The following is a 16,532-nucleotide window of genomic DNA, read 5'->3' as shown; positions in this document are numbered from 1 at the left end:
ATGTGAAGGAGTGTGGTATGGCTGCATGATGCTGGAACCCATCCATGAGGCTGTGTGGTCACCTCCCAGCTTCAGCTCTGCCCACATCTCCTACACTTGCAGCCTCCAACCATGTGATGTTTGTCAGCACCTGCAATGGGCTATCCTCTTTCCCACCTCCCTTCACAGTGGTCCCTCCTCCATTCCTGGCCTGAGGTTCCTCCAGGTCTCAACTGAAAGTTTGCTTCTTGAAGAAGCCTCTTCTAATTACCTAATATAAATCAACTCTCCTTGTAATATTCTGCCTTGGCATTCCATCCTTTTCCTTCATAGCATTTATCATAGTTTATAGTTATATACTCATTTGTGGAACTATTTACTTTTCCACCAGCCTCTAGTTCCTGAGAGCAGTGTACTACCTATTTGATAACAGTTATTTTCTCAGTTCCTAGCACAGTGTCTGGAACATAGCACTCTATGTATTTATTGACGAATGAAGAAAGGAAGAACTCATTTGTCAATCAGCCTCTCTAACAATTTCCACTCTCTTTCCCAACAGGTAGCAAAATGACTGAATAATTGCTTAAATAATATGGTTACAAACCATTCAGTAACCATAGTTGGTTTTTAATGACATTGTCAGATTCAAAGGAGATCATGTTTGAGAAAGCACTTTATATATAAATGTCAATTATTCTTTTCTGACTGGAGTTCCATACAGGAGACAGGTTCATTTTTCCTTCTCTTGCTAATGCCTACCATGGATCTAAACAGACAGTGGATGCACAATTAATCTTTGTCAAATGAATGAAAATCCAGTTTCTTAAAGTGATTACACTTTTCAAAGAATATTTTAATACATATGTGAATGATAAGGAAGTTATATAGAGACTGTAAGGCAGAGAAAATATCTAAACAAAACATAGTTCGCTAATTGTTTCCTCTTAAGAGTTACCAAGGAACACACATCGCGATCTTAAATGCCATTGTTAGAGGAAGTAGCAAGGACAGTAAGAAGATGAGTAGTCTTAGAGTCAGGTGACCTGGGTTTTACTGATGACGAAGATAATTTTTACCTGGCCTCTCAAGCTTTGATTTCCTCACTATAAACTGAGGCCATTGGAGTTGATTTCTTGGGTCCATTATTTAGTTATTGCAAAACTTTGTGAGATCAACAAGCGATTTAAAGGTTGTTAAAATATGAGATTAAAATATTCTAACCAAAAATTGGCTTTCCTTTAAAAATATTAAAGGTAAAAATCATTTCTTCTATGTTTGGATGGAAAATCTACCACGGTCAGGGGGAAGTTTATGCTTGCTTTTCAATATAAAAGAAGAGTCCTATGGAAAGATTTCTTTTGCAGATGTGGATATACTGACACAGCATGGTTAACTTATAATTTAGGCATCAGTCCTGTCACATTGACATACACAACATAAAGGGATCCAGCTGTATGATAACAACATATAGAAGAAACTGGACTGTTTCTGGAAACTGCTATTTGACCAGGTCTGCATATAGAACTAATTGAGGAAAAAACTTCCAAAAAATCAACTGAAGACTTATATTTTAATGTGTGCAAATGCATATAGAAACCGTGAAATTAATCTGTTCTGCATTGGGTGGTGCTCAAATCCCTAAAATTTTAACTAATATATGACCAATTTTTCTTTAAATTATACAAACACAACACAGTTGGGCAACAGTGTTCTGTTTACTGACTAGTTCTGGCAATATTTCCTGCCTTAAGTTTAAAGTAATAATTATAGTCTTTTCTTAAGATGCAATCTTACCTACAAGGAAAGGTGACATACTTGTTCTCATCTTAGCTGTGCCTCGATGTGCAGCCAAACCAAGCAGTGGAGTGCTGGTTAATATGACGTTCCAGTTTTATCTGGGTGCTGTCCTCAGTTTCCTTGAAGAACACAGATTAGGGACCCTAGAAACCAACGCAGTTTACACTAGAATGGTCCTCTTGGGCACCACTTCATAAAATCCTAAAAAGCAGTTTAGAAAAACATCTCATTAAGGCTTCTGTCTTATACTGTGTATTTCTAAATGTGGAGTACTCTGGGGAGGTTGGTAAGAAACCTTTAGCCAATAAGATGTGATTCAGAATCCAAAATGAGAAAGAAAAATTTTTGTGAAGAAACGATGTGTCTACAACTGCTTGTCTGCCCTACGCAGACCCACAGAGTTTGAGTTCTTTTTCTACCATATAGACTCACTCCACACTCATTCCAAACCTCAGAACATGGCGCCAAATACCACCAGCACCTTAAAGAAATCGAGCCCCAAGAGGTTTCCAAGTATAAAGTCTTTGTCCCAGTGTTGTCCTTCTGCAAGCCTTATTCTAACAGACATCCGTTTAACTCTTACTGTTTATAAAGCAATGGGCTAGACCTGAGGCCTGAGGAATAGGCATGTAGCTGTGTGCGTACGTGTGTATATACGTGTGTGTATGGTTCCTTGACCACTGCTGGTTCACAAACTTAATTTAAAACCTACTTTTTTTAGAAGTGAAAGATAAGTTATCTGATTTGAATCATTTGAGAGATGTTAGCAAGATTCAATGTGAAAGATCAAAAATGTAGATTAAAAACATTACACTTGATGAATAAAAGTTATGTTGTCCCTAAAAGACTTCTGAAATGCAGGCGCCCCTAGTTAAAGCACAGCTAGAGGGTTCAAAAATTCAGATGCACCAGGACTCAAACACATCTACTAGGTAGACCGTCTCTATATAGGGATCGCCTCCACTATGACTCAAACACATCTACTAGGTAAACCGTCTCTATATAGGGATCACCTCCAGCTATCACGAGGCCGTCCACCTTGTCTCCCAACTCCAATATTTTAAAGGGCATTGTCTTTTAAAGAAGTAGGGTGCCTGATGGCTAAGCATTGAGGTCAGCCCCCTAGAATGGCAGTTGTAGGTCCACACCTGCCATTCTGCATTACTATAGGAGTGTGTTTAATCTCGCAGTGTCTCAGTTTTCTGGTGGATAAAGTAACTATAATAGTAACCACTTCATTTTCTCAAGGACAGTAAAGACAGTAAAGACAGTTTCAAACTCTCATGGAAAGACTATTTATTATACCAATTGAGGAATCTTCTGATTTAAGTCATATCTTTCCTTTTTGTTTGTTTCTTTGCTTCTTTGTTTGTTTTTGGTGAGGAAGATTGGCTCTGAGTTAACATCTGTCACCAATCTTCCTCCTTTTTTTCTCTCTCTCCCCAAAGCCCCAGTACATAGCTGTATATCCTAGTTGTAAGTCATTCTAGTTCTTCTATGTGGGATGCTACCACAGCATGGCTTCATGAGTGGTGTGTAGATCCGTGCCCAGGATCCGAACCAACAAACCCCAGGCTGCTGAAGCCATGCATGCGAACTTGACCACTTGGCCACAGGGCTGTCCCCCCAGTCATATCTTTTCTAAAAGTATAAACACATAGTCCACTTATCAGCTAATAATAATAATAGCTTAATATTAATATCAAGTCTCTCATATGTCAGGCAATAACTAGGTGTTTTTAAAGGCATTATCTGATTTAATCTCACAACCCTTGTGGTTAAAGTAGGTATCATTTCTACCTACTTTTTACATACGAGGAACCTGAGATTCAAAGATATCTAGTGACTTTCTCAAGACCGTACAACTCACTGTGGTGTAAACTGAATTGAAATCCAAGTCTATAGGACTCAAATTAGAATTCTTTCTACTATATGAGAATTATTAAAAGTTTCCAATAAAATTATAATTCACAAAGCACTTCTATAAAAGTTCTGAAAGATAAAAATTATCAGGTAATCTATCATGCTTAACTACATGAAATGAATGATTGAAAATAATAGAGTCAGTAGTATATTTGGTATATGTGGTTAAGTCCACATAGTCAGTATTCAAAAACCTGATTAAGCTTATCAAATAAGTCAGTTCAGTCAGGCAAATTAGACACTCCCATTCAGAAAATCAGTGAAATTGTTTACACTTTTCATTTTAAATTTGGCAAATCAAAATCACCACCAGTTGAATTTTTCATTTCCCTGTGAGTTATACACATTTGTAGAGTACACTCACAATCAGGGGTCAAATCTTCCTTGTTCTCAAAGGCAGTAATGTAACAGGGTAGTAGGGGGTGGGGAGGAGGTCTGACGACTTTTTTCAGCATTTCAAAGAGTCTAACGTGTATCAAATATGTCTCCGAGATAAGGCGGAACAGGCTCACTAAATAATCACATTCCTAAGCTTTTGACCAGAACTACTTCAACGCAATGCAATAATACCCATGATCTCATCCTGATCAGAAAGATTTACTGGGAATTGCATATGCCTTTAGTTAATAAAAAGTTTCAAAAAATATAATGATTACTTAATGTCATAAAGGTACATGTGCCAGGATGTTTATGCTTATTGTATTATTATGGTTATGGTACCAAAAGGGGGGACAAAAAAAAAGCTAGATGCTCAACAGTAAAAGAATAACTAAATAAGGCTCCAGCCCCATAGTGTAGTGGTTAAGTTCGCTGTGCTCCCTTCAGCTGCCCAGGGTTCTCAGGTTCAGATCCTGGGCATGGACCTACATCACTCAACAGCCATGCTGAGGCGGCAACCCACATACAAAATAGAGGAACACTGACACAGATTTTAGCTCAGGGCTAATATTCCTCACCAAAAAAAAAACAAAGAATAACTAAATAAATTGTAGCTCATTCATGAATTAGATACTACGAAACTATAAAAAGAGCAGTCATCACTTCAAGATACATTATAGAATAAGATAAGCGGGTCATAGAACAACACTTACTACATGGATACAATGAGGCTTATGCTCTCACCTAGCTTAAGATGTGGATATGGGGCGGGCCTAGTGGTGCAGCAGTTAAGTTCACACAATCAGCTTCTCAGTAGCCTGGGGTTTGCCGGTTCGGATCCTGAGTGTGGACATGGCACCACTTGGCACGCCATGCTGTGGTAGGCGTCCCACATATAAAGTAGAGGAAGATAGGCACATATGTCAGCTCAGGGCCAGTCTTCCTCAGCAAAAAGAGGAGGATAGGCAGTAGTTAGCTCAGGGCTAATCTTCCTCAAGAAAAACAATAAGATGTGGATACAGATATGTATGAGTACGGTTAGAGAAATGCATATTCTCTGGGTACCTTCTAGTGCATTAATAGGAAAGGAAATGGAGAGAGGTAATGAAGTGGTAACAGCAGTTACTGCCAGGAAGGGGAAGAGAATGGAAACAGATAAATAGGGTCTTTTACTTTTTTTTGAGGAAGATTAGCCCTGAGCTATCTGCCACCCATCCTGCCCTTTTTGCTGAGGAAGACTAGTCCTGAGCCAATACCCATGCCCATCTTCCTCTATTTTATATGTGGTACGCCTGCCACAGCATGACTTGACAAGCAGTGCATAGATCCACACCCGGGATGCAAACTGGCGAACCCCAGGCTGCCGAAGCAAAACATGCAAACTTAACTGCTGTGCCACCGGACTGGTCCCGTCTTTCACGTTTTACACTAAACTTTTATATGGTTTGCATTTGGACAATGGGCATCAATTGTGTTGTCATTCTTTAAATTCCTCAATAAATGCAAGGATTTTTTGTTTGTTTGCCAAACTTTTCCAAACATGGACTCAATAAGAGAATAGAAAGAAAGGCGTCCTTGGTGACCTGCTGGTGTGGATAAGGTCTTCCAGTGCACACACATAACACACTACCTGGGAGTGATCAGCTCCTGAGGCATTTATCAAGAAAGCTCTGTTTCTCATTGGCAGAAATCTGCACCACGCAATGACTCTTTCCTGAAACCTTGAAAATACGGCAAGCTGGTAGCTAAGCAGTGTAAACAAGTTGGAGGGCCAACATGAAGCCCCTTCAGGAATGCTGGCACCTTCCTGAGACTTGGAAGAAGGCCTGCTCCTAATTGGACACAGGTGTGCCTGAAAGGGAAGCTGCCCTGTAAGTTTACTCTGTGACCAGCTATGGCATTCCCACTAAAGCAAACATGGACCAGGGCCTGCTCCATCAGCTGTGGCACCGAACGGCTTGCGGTCTCCCCAACTCCATCTCTGGTGCAACAGTTCAGCCCATAATATGTGACATGGTGTGTGCCAGGAGTACCCAAAAAGCCCTGCTAGACATTGACAATCTCCCCGTAAAAGATAAGATGCAGGCTTCACAAGGCCTTGTAAAAATGTACTTCTAAGAATTTTCCAATGTGACTATTTCAGAGTGAGTTCAAAGCAGGTCTCAACTGCATACTTGGTATTGGGAAAAAAGAGGGAGGCGTCGCAGGGCCTCTTCTCTCCCTGTCTCACACTCGAGCCAAGTATTTTATTCCAAGTTTCTTAGTTTTTGTTGGAATGACCTAACCATCCACATATTTTTGTGCTCTCTCAGCCTAGGCTTTGCCAGAAACTAGCCAAGTATGAGTCTATGCACATGTGAAGGTATTCCATTGGAGGATGAAGACCCCATCAAATAAAGGGCATGGAGGGTATGAGGAAGGACAAACTGAGTGAGGAGGAAAGTACAGCCAGGAGAACTTGCAGCACAACTCCTTGAGAGTTTTGCTGAGAATCACCCCTCCCTCCTTCTGTTGAAGATGCTACAGGAGAGGGTACACCAGGGCCTCTCCTCCCCCACTCTGATGAGGCAAGGATAATGGCGTGAGAAGAGGTGGGCGCCACAGGGAGCAGGTACGGGGCAATCAAAGCAGCCAAACATGCCGGTGTCAGCACAAGCATGCGTGGTCAGAGCAAAGGGAGACACCAGTCAAGTGGGTCTCTTCCAAGTGAAAGGAGGAAGACTGAGAAATAAAACACTACAAGAAAGAAATAATAAAGGAGGACTGAGCATCTTAAAAGGCATAAACAAAAAGACATACCAGGTCCTTATTTGTTCTCAGAGAGTGATGCCTTTTCAGCATCTTAACCTTGAGATACAATGAAAGAGCCTCTTTAAAAGCTTTGAACAAAAGCCAAGCATACCCTCAGCAGCCTTTGGTTTTCCTTTTAAAGCCACTTAATTGAGATCCTAAACAACAGGTTGTGCACTGAAAGCTGGTGGTTTGGCAGACAGAAGACAGGGACTGGTGGAGCCCACAGCTGGTCGCCAGGCTCTCCAAGAAAATGTCCATACGTGGTGACTCTCTCTTCTCTGGTCCTGACACCAGAACTCAGCCTCAGGTCATCCCTCTCTCTCTGGCCTCCAGTAGCATATTCTCCACTTGAACATCCATTTCTGCTTCCATCTGTCACCTCTCTGAAGTCTCAGACTTGATCACCCTCCTCACTGAACCCAAAGCCTGCCCACACCCATGCCCTGGGTCCCACTCCTACTCACCCCAGGTTTTCACCGCCACTCAGCAGATGGTTTTTAATATACAAGTCCAGCTCTGATGCTCACAGTCTGACAACATCCACAACACGTCGTTTCCCCCAAGAAAGTGTTTATGACCTTGAGTCAGAAGACATGGGTTTACTTCTATCACTTACTTGTTGTTAATTACTATCTGACTCTTGCAATGAAAGGTAAGTTTATGTTGACAGAGTTTGTCTTGGACACCTCCACAGCCTTGATACCTAGAAATGTGCTGCCCGAAACTACAACCACGAGCCACATGCCGCGTATTAGGTGCTTGAAGAGCGGCTCCTCCGAACTGAAATGTGCTGTAATCTTTGAAAGTGGATTTCAAAGACTTTGTAGAAAGAAAAGAATGAAATAGATCTCATGAATAATTTTTGTATTGATTACTTGATGAAATGATATTTTCAATATCTAAGGTTAAATAAAATAGTATTCAAATGAATGTTACCTGTTTCTCTATTTTATTTAATGTGGCTACTAGAAAACTTAAAATTTCCTATATGGCTTATATTCTATTTCTATTGGGCACCATTGGCCTAGACTTTTGCCTGGCACACTTTAGATGGCCAGTACTTATTAAACACATACATACAATCACACATACATAAATACTGTGGCTTCTTGGGCCCATTGTTTAAACTGGCTAAGCCTCTTTTTATTTTTACTCTTTGACATGGCAACAAAGTATCTATCCCACAGGATTTGTTGTGAAGACTAAATGAGATAGTACTGCCCACAGCTTAAAATATTACCTAAAAATATGTAGTTGTATTTGAAGTTTCATGAGTGCTTGAGGAATGAGGAAAGCAGTATAATTGAATAATCATCTAATTATTATGACAGTGTTATTAACAGAGCAAGTAAACATTGAGAACTACTCCGAAAGGGTTGGGATTATTTCTCTGAAACCACATTCATTATCAATCTTACACAGTCAGAAAGCAGACTTCACAGGAAAATCAACGGTTTGCCAAATTATGATGGAAAAATAGACTTCTTTGACAGCTTAGTGAAAACATAGATACCTAATTGTTCTCACATTCTAGATTTTTGGCTTGGGTAGAGTATTTCCCCTCTAGGTAATTAACCATTCAGTTTGGTAAGGTACATTTTACATGTCAGGTAGAAAATGGCTTCAAACTGAAAAATAAGATGGGGTGATGAATGGGGAAAAAAGTCAAATTTACTCAGGAAGAGGCAGATCAACTTGGGGAAATTACAGCCCTTTTGACCTAGGCACCCCTGACTGTCTTTCAGTAAAAACCATATTCTTAAGTCTCACTAAGGCGATCAAACTACACCATTCAGAGGGGAAAGCAGAACCCAAAACTCCCAGGTTTTCTTCTTTATCACAGGACAGGTGATTCAAATATAAGTGCTCAAGGTGGATAAAAATTTACTTAATTTGCAATCCAACAAATAGCATATAAAGTTAAGGGGAAAGTGGCTATTGATCTAATTTCATGCTCCAAATTTAATCAAATGAAACTCATTCTTAGGCATTGACACATTCAGGTTTCTTCAAAAGGTGCCTTTCACTCACCCTCCAGGGCTAAATAAATAAAGATTGAGTTTTAAAAGAGTGCCTTTTAATAGAAAGTCTGGGTTTTATTGTAGATAAAAACCTTTGTTGCTTTTCTCTCTCGATTACTACATGTTTGCAATATACTAAAGCAGTGCTTCTCCACTGGGGCTGATTGTGCTCCCCAGCAGACATCTGACAATGTCTGGAGACATTTTTGGTTGTCGCATGTGAGAAGGGTGCTCCTGGCATTTTGTGGGCATTTTGTAGCTGCTAAGCATCTTACAATGAACAGGACAACCCCCAATAACAAGGAATTGTCTAACCCAAAAGGTTAATGGTGCCACTGTTGAGAAACTCTAGACTAAAAGAGCATGTGCCTATAAGATGCTTCAGGAATTTTTTTAAAGTGCTTTTGCTGCACGTAATAGGAAGATCAAATGAAGTTGGGTGCATCCTTGATGTCCTCCGGTAACCATGAGTACATGATTACAAGACTAAGAAATCAGCAAATAAGTTAACTCAGTATACAAAAACTTAGGAATACACCATCAGTCTATAAGAATAGATCAAGGAAACGAGCAATGCTGACGAAATGCTTAATGTAACCGAGGCAAAGTTAACAAGGATGAAAGACTTTCCTTGACACGCTTTACTCAACATTAAGTCATTGAGTCTTTGGTATCAGAGAGGGCTGTACTAGGGACTTTGGAGGATATTAAAGCGGAAAAGCCCATTGTTACCATCAGGAAACTTACACAGACTGAAGTTAAGATAGTCCTTTAAGAAATATCTTTGGAAATAATGAAAATCTGGGAGGCATTGCACCATGGAAAACAAGAATCTGGCTTTGGAATCATAAAGGAAAAATTAGGATTTGAATCAAGGCATGCCCCAGGGAGAGTCTCTTAATCCTTCTGAGCCTCAGATTTCTCCTCCATAAAATCTATAAAATGGGGATAATGACACCCACTCAGTGAGGCAGTTGTGAGGACTATGTGTGATTAGGTATGTGAATTTTCCGACATGATGCCTCTGCCACAGAAGTTACTCAATACACACTGGTGCCTTGCTTCTTGATTCCCCTGTTAGTGTTTCCGTTTAACCATACCTAAGTAACCATGGTTACATGAGAGGAAAGGGTAAGTCTTCTTGTGGGTGTTATGAAAACCTTGTCTGTTTTTGAGAAAAAGCTAACTCGAAACAAAGAAAACAAAACAGACAAAAACCTTTAACCCCAAAAAACTATTCTAAAAGAAAGAAGTAGTAGAGGAATCTGGAAAACTGGTTCTAACGATACTGATGAGAAATCTTAGAAGACTTAGAAGTCTGTTAAGGCTGGAATATTCCCTGTTGAAAGGAACCCCATTCCAGAACACAGAATAATTTACGTTATCTCAATAAAATAAGATACAACTTGGGTTTTGAGAAAGAATCTGACATCTAGAGCTAAGGAGAAATCAAGAACTGATTGCAGGTGTTCTCAAATCAAAATTTGTTTGCAAAAATCTTTTAGCATCTATATGATAGTTCCTGGATGTTCAAAGGGTTTTCATCATAGACTTAGTTTAAAACTAGTAAGTATGTATTTTTTTGTACAGGACACATTTTAAAACTTTCCACAAAAGCCCTTATTGACCTCTCTGGTGGTGTTATCAACAACAGATTTCTGTGGTTCTCAATAAGTTTCAAGCATTTTCATGTGTGTATTTTAAGTTTTTATTTGTCACCATCCTATAAGATAGATAAGGCAGATATTAATATTCCCGTTTTGTTGGTGAGTAAGTGGAGACCGTGAAGTTAAGTAATCTGGGAGGCTTCACCACAAATTGGTGGAAAAATTGGCTCTAGCACCCTGACCCCCTCTCCAGCCTTATTTTCATGTAATAACTCTTTCTCGTCATATGCATAACTCAATTAAACTGTAGTTTTAGGCATCTAGTCAATAAAGATAAGTAATTCACAGTATGCCTCAAAGACCTGCAATTCAGTATGTACATAATTATAACATGGGGGTGACATATGACATAAGAAAACTGCAAAAAATGTTCTCTGTGAATTCAAAGAAGGGAGAAATCATATCAGGTGGGCAGGAAAGAAAGGAGTCAGCATCCCCAGCGGACACTGATGTGTGAATGGCATTTTTACAGTAGAAGATGCAGAGAAAGGGGACAGGAAAAGAAGAGAGGAGAATACCTGAAATATTTTCATGGATCAGAAAGGGAAATTTTGGCTGGAACATAGAGTACCACATGCCTGGGAGAAGTGAGAGGTTAAGTTAGAAAGTTGGGTTTATTCCTATCGTAGAAGCATTTGAATACCTGAGTGAAGAGTTTACATTTAATTGCGTAAACACTGTGGAAACTTCATAAACAGCAAGATCCGTTTGAATTTCTACAACCCTTTTAGCAGTCTTGCCTCTAAATCCCGCTGAATTCTGTGTATACCTCTTTATTAGTGGGCACCCAGGCTAGGCTCTAAACTCCTAAAGAATAAAAATTATATCTTCATCATCTTTAAATTTCTGTGGAAAGATTACTCTGCAAATCATACACTAAGCACTCCATAAAGGTTTTCAGAATAAATGAGCAAATATGAGTGAACCAATGAATGAATCAATGAGCTACAGAGGTGACAATGGAAAGGAAGGGTATAAATATAGGAAGTAATGTGGAAGGAAACTGACAATATTTGATCGGGATTGACTCAGTGGGAAGCGGTGGAGGGGAAAGAGTTGACATGACTTTGAGTCTTAGCTTCAGGGTAACTGGGAGAATGGTGGGTATCAAAAACAGGGGACTTGGGACATAGAGCTCAGGTGAGGTAAGAGATGATGAGGGTGGAGAGAGTAGCACCAGGGTGTTACATAGAGTTGAGAAGCCCCAGCTACATTTCTAAATTTTAGTTTAAATGTAATGTGGAGCAGATGCTTTGGCAGAAACCCCACAGGGCATGTTGTATATTCTCTCAATAAAGGAAAAATGTGGTTATCTAAAAATTTTACTTTGATAAAAGTGCAGGTTTTAAAGATCATGGTAATTAATTACCTGTGACATTAATGGAACCTTGATAAGAACTCGGATATCAGATCATCAAGTCAGGAAATCTGTATAATTCATCTTTGTAGAATGCCAACACTTGAAGAGTTCAGAGCCTAGCAGAGGTGACCAGTGCACAATGAGCAGTGCTTAATGCAATAAGTGCTGTTAAAGAGGCACAATCACACAGCGATGAGCACAGCACCTCAAACATGTTCGAGACGTTTTTCAGTGCTTTAATGAATTAGTGAATAAATTAATATATGAGTGAATGAAAAAAGCTTGGCCCAGCAAAACCTGCACAATGCAAAATGTTCCATTTTGTGCACCTGCATTTGATATGTTCCGTATCAAACACAGTTCTTGAAAATATTTTAGACAATTGCGATGGATATATGAGAAGTGTTGATTCGTTTCCAAGTATTCTGAGGCGTTTCACTTTACTGAGACAGTGCTGGGCAGCCTTCTCCTCCTGTCAGGGAATTAGGTAACAGGTAAGTTTGGCAAAGACTCGATAAAGGAGATGGATCGCTTCTTACACAGAATTACGGTACACAGAGCAAATAAACCCCATGACCATCACACACACACACACACACACACACACACTCACACACATGCAAACAAAGGCCAAGTAATTTAAGCCCAACATTGCTAAGTAGAAAGCAGAGCCAAAAGCTGAAGCCAACACAATAAGCCATGGCAGCCCTTAGTGAGGCGTGGCAATGCAGATAGAAAGAGAGCAAGGCTGGAGGAATTCTCAAGCTGCTGAGGGGCCACTCAGCACAATTGCAAATGAGATTCCTACCTGGGTGGGTCCTCGAGGTACATGCAAATACACTAAAGAAAACAAACAGAATTATTCCGGTACAAAGTAAATGTTAGTAGAGGACATTTCTCATAGGCAGATGTATAGAGTTTCTGTCTTAAACAATACCATCTGCAACTTTACACAAAAGTTTGTTCCTTTAATTTGTTTTCTTTCATATAAGCATAGACTTAGAGTTTTTTTAACTTTTGAGAATATAATATATTCAAATGTAATTTGATAACGATCTATTAGTTTAAGAAGTTTCTAATAAGAATCAAAAAGTATAGAGGACAATTTAGCATTAACATTTCTGATATGGTGAGAATTGTAATTTCTTAGCCTGAGATGCATATAAATGATGTTTTTGTAATTAAAGATTCCAAATAGTAAAAATGCTTAGTTGTGATTTCACATATTGTAGGTATTATTTGCATCTTAACTTAATTTTCCTTGAATTCTATACCATTAGAATGGGCATAGGGTCTGTGGCATTCTTGCCTGATGGGTAACCTTACCAAAGTTCAAAGGTTGGTGCTCCAACTACCTAGCAGATATATAGCCTCGTAGTAACTAGGAAGCAACAAAACTAAGAAAGGCATGTGCATTGTTCAATGGTAAGATGGCATTTTCCCATTATAAAGAATTTGAGGTATGTTATTTGGCTTTATGAAAATAGATATTGCAAAAGTGTAGAGACAAAGGGAAAAGAAATGGAAAGATAAATAAATTATGGAGGAATATAAAGAGAATGGGGGTTGTGGATGACCCAAGTACCTAAAAGTGGTCTGAAAATCTCAGAATTGGTTACTTGGAGCCATTGTTAGGGACTTTGGGTTTCAGATGGTCAAGGTCTAACGTCGAAATGTCCAGCCCGACGATAACAGTTGGAGCAAGCTCTAATGCAACCAATATGAAGAGGACGATCAAATTATTTGGTCAAATTGGAATTTTATTAAATCAGAATGTCTAGAAGTTAGTGATTTCTAGTCTGGGGAAAAGGCAAATCATCAAATACCCCTGGGCCTTCTGTTAGTCTTTTGTAATTGTAGAGGAGGAGGCAGGCTGATCTCTAGGATCCATTCCATGATTCTACGATGCTGCCCCATATCATCCATGGTGGCAAATGTCTGCCCCACTCTTAAACGGCTGCCTGATCTAAAGAAAGGCCTTTTGTTCCATGAAAGAGACTGCTCATCCTCACCATTTTATTTCTTAACACTTAGAACTTTCATGAAAGATCTAATCAAGGAGACACCAGATGTCAGAGCATCGTAATTGCTGTAGATGATCATCAAGAGCTTAAAGGCGTGGTACATGCATGTGAAACATTTGCTGGGGGCCTGGTTCCCAGGCAAGAGCAGCGGAACAGCTGTCTCACTTGAGCTTAAGTTCTTATGGTTAAGGGGATATGCTATTTCCAAATCAGATCAGATGAATTAACTTTTAAAATAATAATTGTTCTTCTGTAGCTACACAAAGCAAATGCCTAGTTTTAATCAAACAAAACGCTGGGGACAGAAAGACCTCACTCAAATTAATTAAAGTGCGTTTGTGTGTGTGTATGAGACAAAGAAAGAGAGAGAGAGAGAGAAACGTGTCTGTGCCTGTGTGGTATGAGATGGGCAAAACGGAAAATTCTCAAACTCAATCATGACTTTTAATATTTTCTCTTTATCACTGGTTTTAAGCAAATTGATTGTTTTGATGTAATTTTCTTCATGTTTATTGTGCCTGGTATTTGACGAACTTTTTATATCTGTAAATTTATAGTTTTCATCAAATTTAGAAAGTTTCCAGTCATTATTTCTTCAAACATATTTTCTGCCCTCCCCCATCCTGCATCCTCTCCTATGCACTACAATTACATGTACGCTTGTCCACTTGAAATTGCCCCACAGTTCATTGATGTTCTGTCTTTTCTTTTTTCTCTATGTATCATATTGACTAGTTTCTATTGCCACGTCTTCAAATTCATCAATCTTTTCTTGTGCAATGTCTAATCTACGGTTAATCCCATCCAGTATATTTTTTTATTTCAGACCCTATGGTTGATTGGAGTCATCTGTATATCTTTCATGTCTCTACTTAAGATGTTCAATCTTTTTTCTAGCTTCTTGAGTATATGGAATATAACAATAATAACTATTTTATTGTCCTTGTCTACTAATTCTATCATCTGTGTCATGTCAAGGTCAGTTTGATTGATTTTTCTCTTCATTATTGATAGTGTTTGACTGCTTCTTTGTATGCATGGTAATTTTTTATTGGACACCAGACATTTTGAATTTCTCCTTATTGGGTGCTAGTTATTTTTCTATTCCTATAAATATTCATGAACTTTATTCTGTGACACAGTTAAATTACTTGAAAATAGTTTGAGCCTTTGAGATCTTGCTTGGTTAGGCAGAACCAGAGCAGTGTTTAGTCTAGGTTTGACTTTTCCTGATACTGAGGAAAGACCCTTCTTCTGATACCCCACTAATTATGAGATTTTTTCCCACTCTGGCCATTGGGAAAAGGCACTATTCCTGGCCCTGTATGACCTCAGGCATGGATCCCTCTAATCCCCTTGAGTGGATCTTTCCGGGTCTCAAGGAGTTTCCTCATACACGTAAGCTGATCAGCACTCAAATGAATACTTAGAGGAGACTTTCTGCAGATCTCTGGCCTTCCCTCTCCATACAGCTTTCTCCTTTATGGTGTTCTGTCCTGCCCACTCTAGCTATCTTGTCGTCCCCAGACTATCTCCTCAACTCAGAGAGACTGTGTGCATCTTCCTGTGTTCCACTTTGTGTATTGCGGTCTGGGAACTTCCTAAAGGAAATAAGCTGGGACAATCTAAGGATCACCTCATTTGTCTCCTATCTATCAGGAGTCACTGGCCTTGGTTCTCCAATGTCCAATATCTTGAGTGTTGTCATTTTATTGCCTAGTATTTTAGTTGTTTTAAGGTGAGGCTGGGTGAGAAGGGAACCCAATTCATATTACTCCATCTTGATTGAAGAGGCAGACCTTGAATCCAATCATTACTAAACTACTTAAATATTTACAAAGCGACAAATATCAAGGCACAATGTAGAATTCGGAGGCGATATCTGTGAGAAAAAAGGAGAAAGACAAGTAAATAGAGAAAGTCTACTGAAAACCTTAAATCTCCTAAAAAATTTCTTTCCAACAATTGGCAAGACTTTGTGGTTAAAAAAACACACACACAAACAAATTTAGAGGCGGGTCATTCTGCAAATTTTGTGAACAATTTGCTTAAGTTCACAGTAATCTGAAATTCTCAGCCTTGGGAGTTCAGGAGTAGAAATCATGTTAACAAAAATTTGGTCTTCTAATCGTGAAAAGAATGCTAAACTGAGGAGTGCCTTCATGAAGAGACAGAATCGTGCCTGGCAAAGAGTCTAACGTACACAGGATGAATGCTTGAGCAGTGATAACGACTAATGCAGAATACAGGAAAAAATGGTCAGTCCAAGAACATAAAATAGTCTGAGATAACTATGAGATAGTGTCAAACTGCTAAATACAAAAAATTGTATTGATTGCGCTAAAAATATATGTATTTAAGGATTCCATGAAGACATGGGTCTTCTGGGGCGCTTGCAATGTTATTTCTTGACCCGGATAGGGATTATACAAGTAGTTGTTTTACATCAACTTGTTAAGCTGTTCCTTTATATTTTACGCGCTTTCCTGTATGTTTTTACAGTACACAACTATGAGAGTTTTTTTTTAAGCTCATATGAGAAACCACAAGTGAGTTAGTTTCAGTTGTCTGCTTTGATACTGAAAAGCTG

This window comes from Equus quagga, chromosome 17 (assembly GCF_021613505.1).
Source record: "Equus quagga isolate Etosha38 chromosome 17, UCLA_HA_Equagga_1.0, whole genome shotgun sequence".
Classification (NCBI taxonomy): domain Eukaryota; kingdom Metazoa; phylum Chordata; class Mammalia; order Perissodactyla; family Equidae; genus Equus; species Equus quagga.
The sequence above is the reverse complement of the archived record's forward strand: the minus strand, read 5'-3'. Positions refer to the sequence as shown.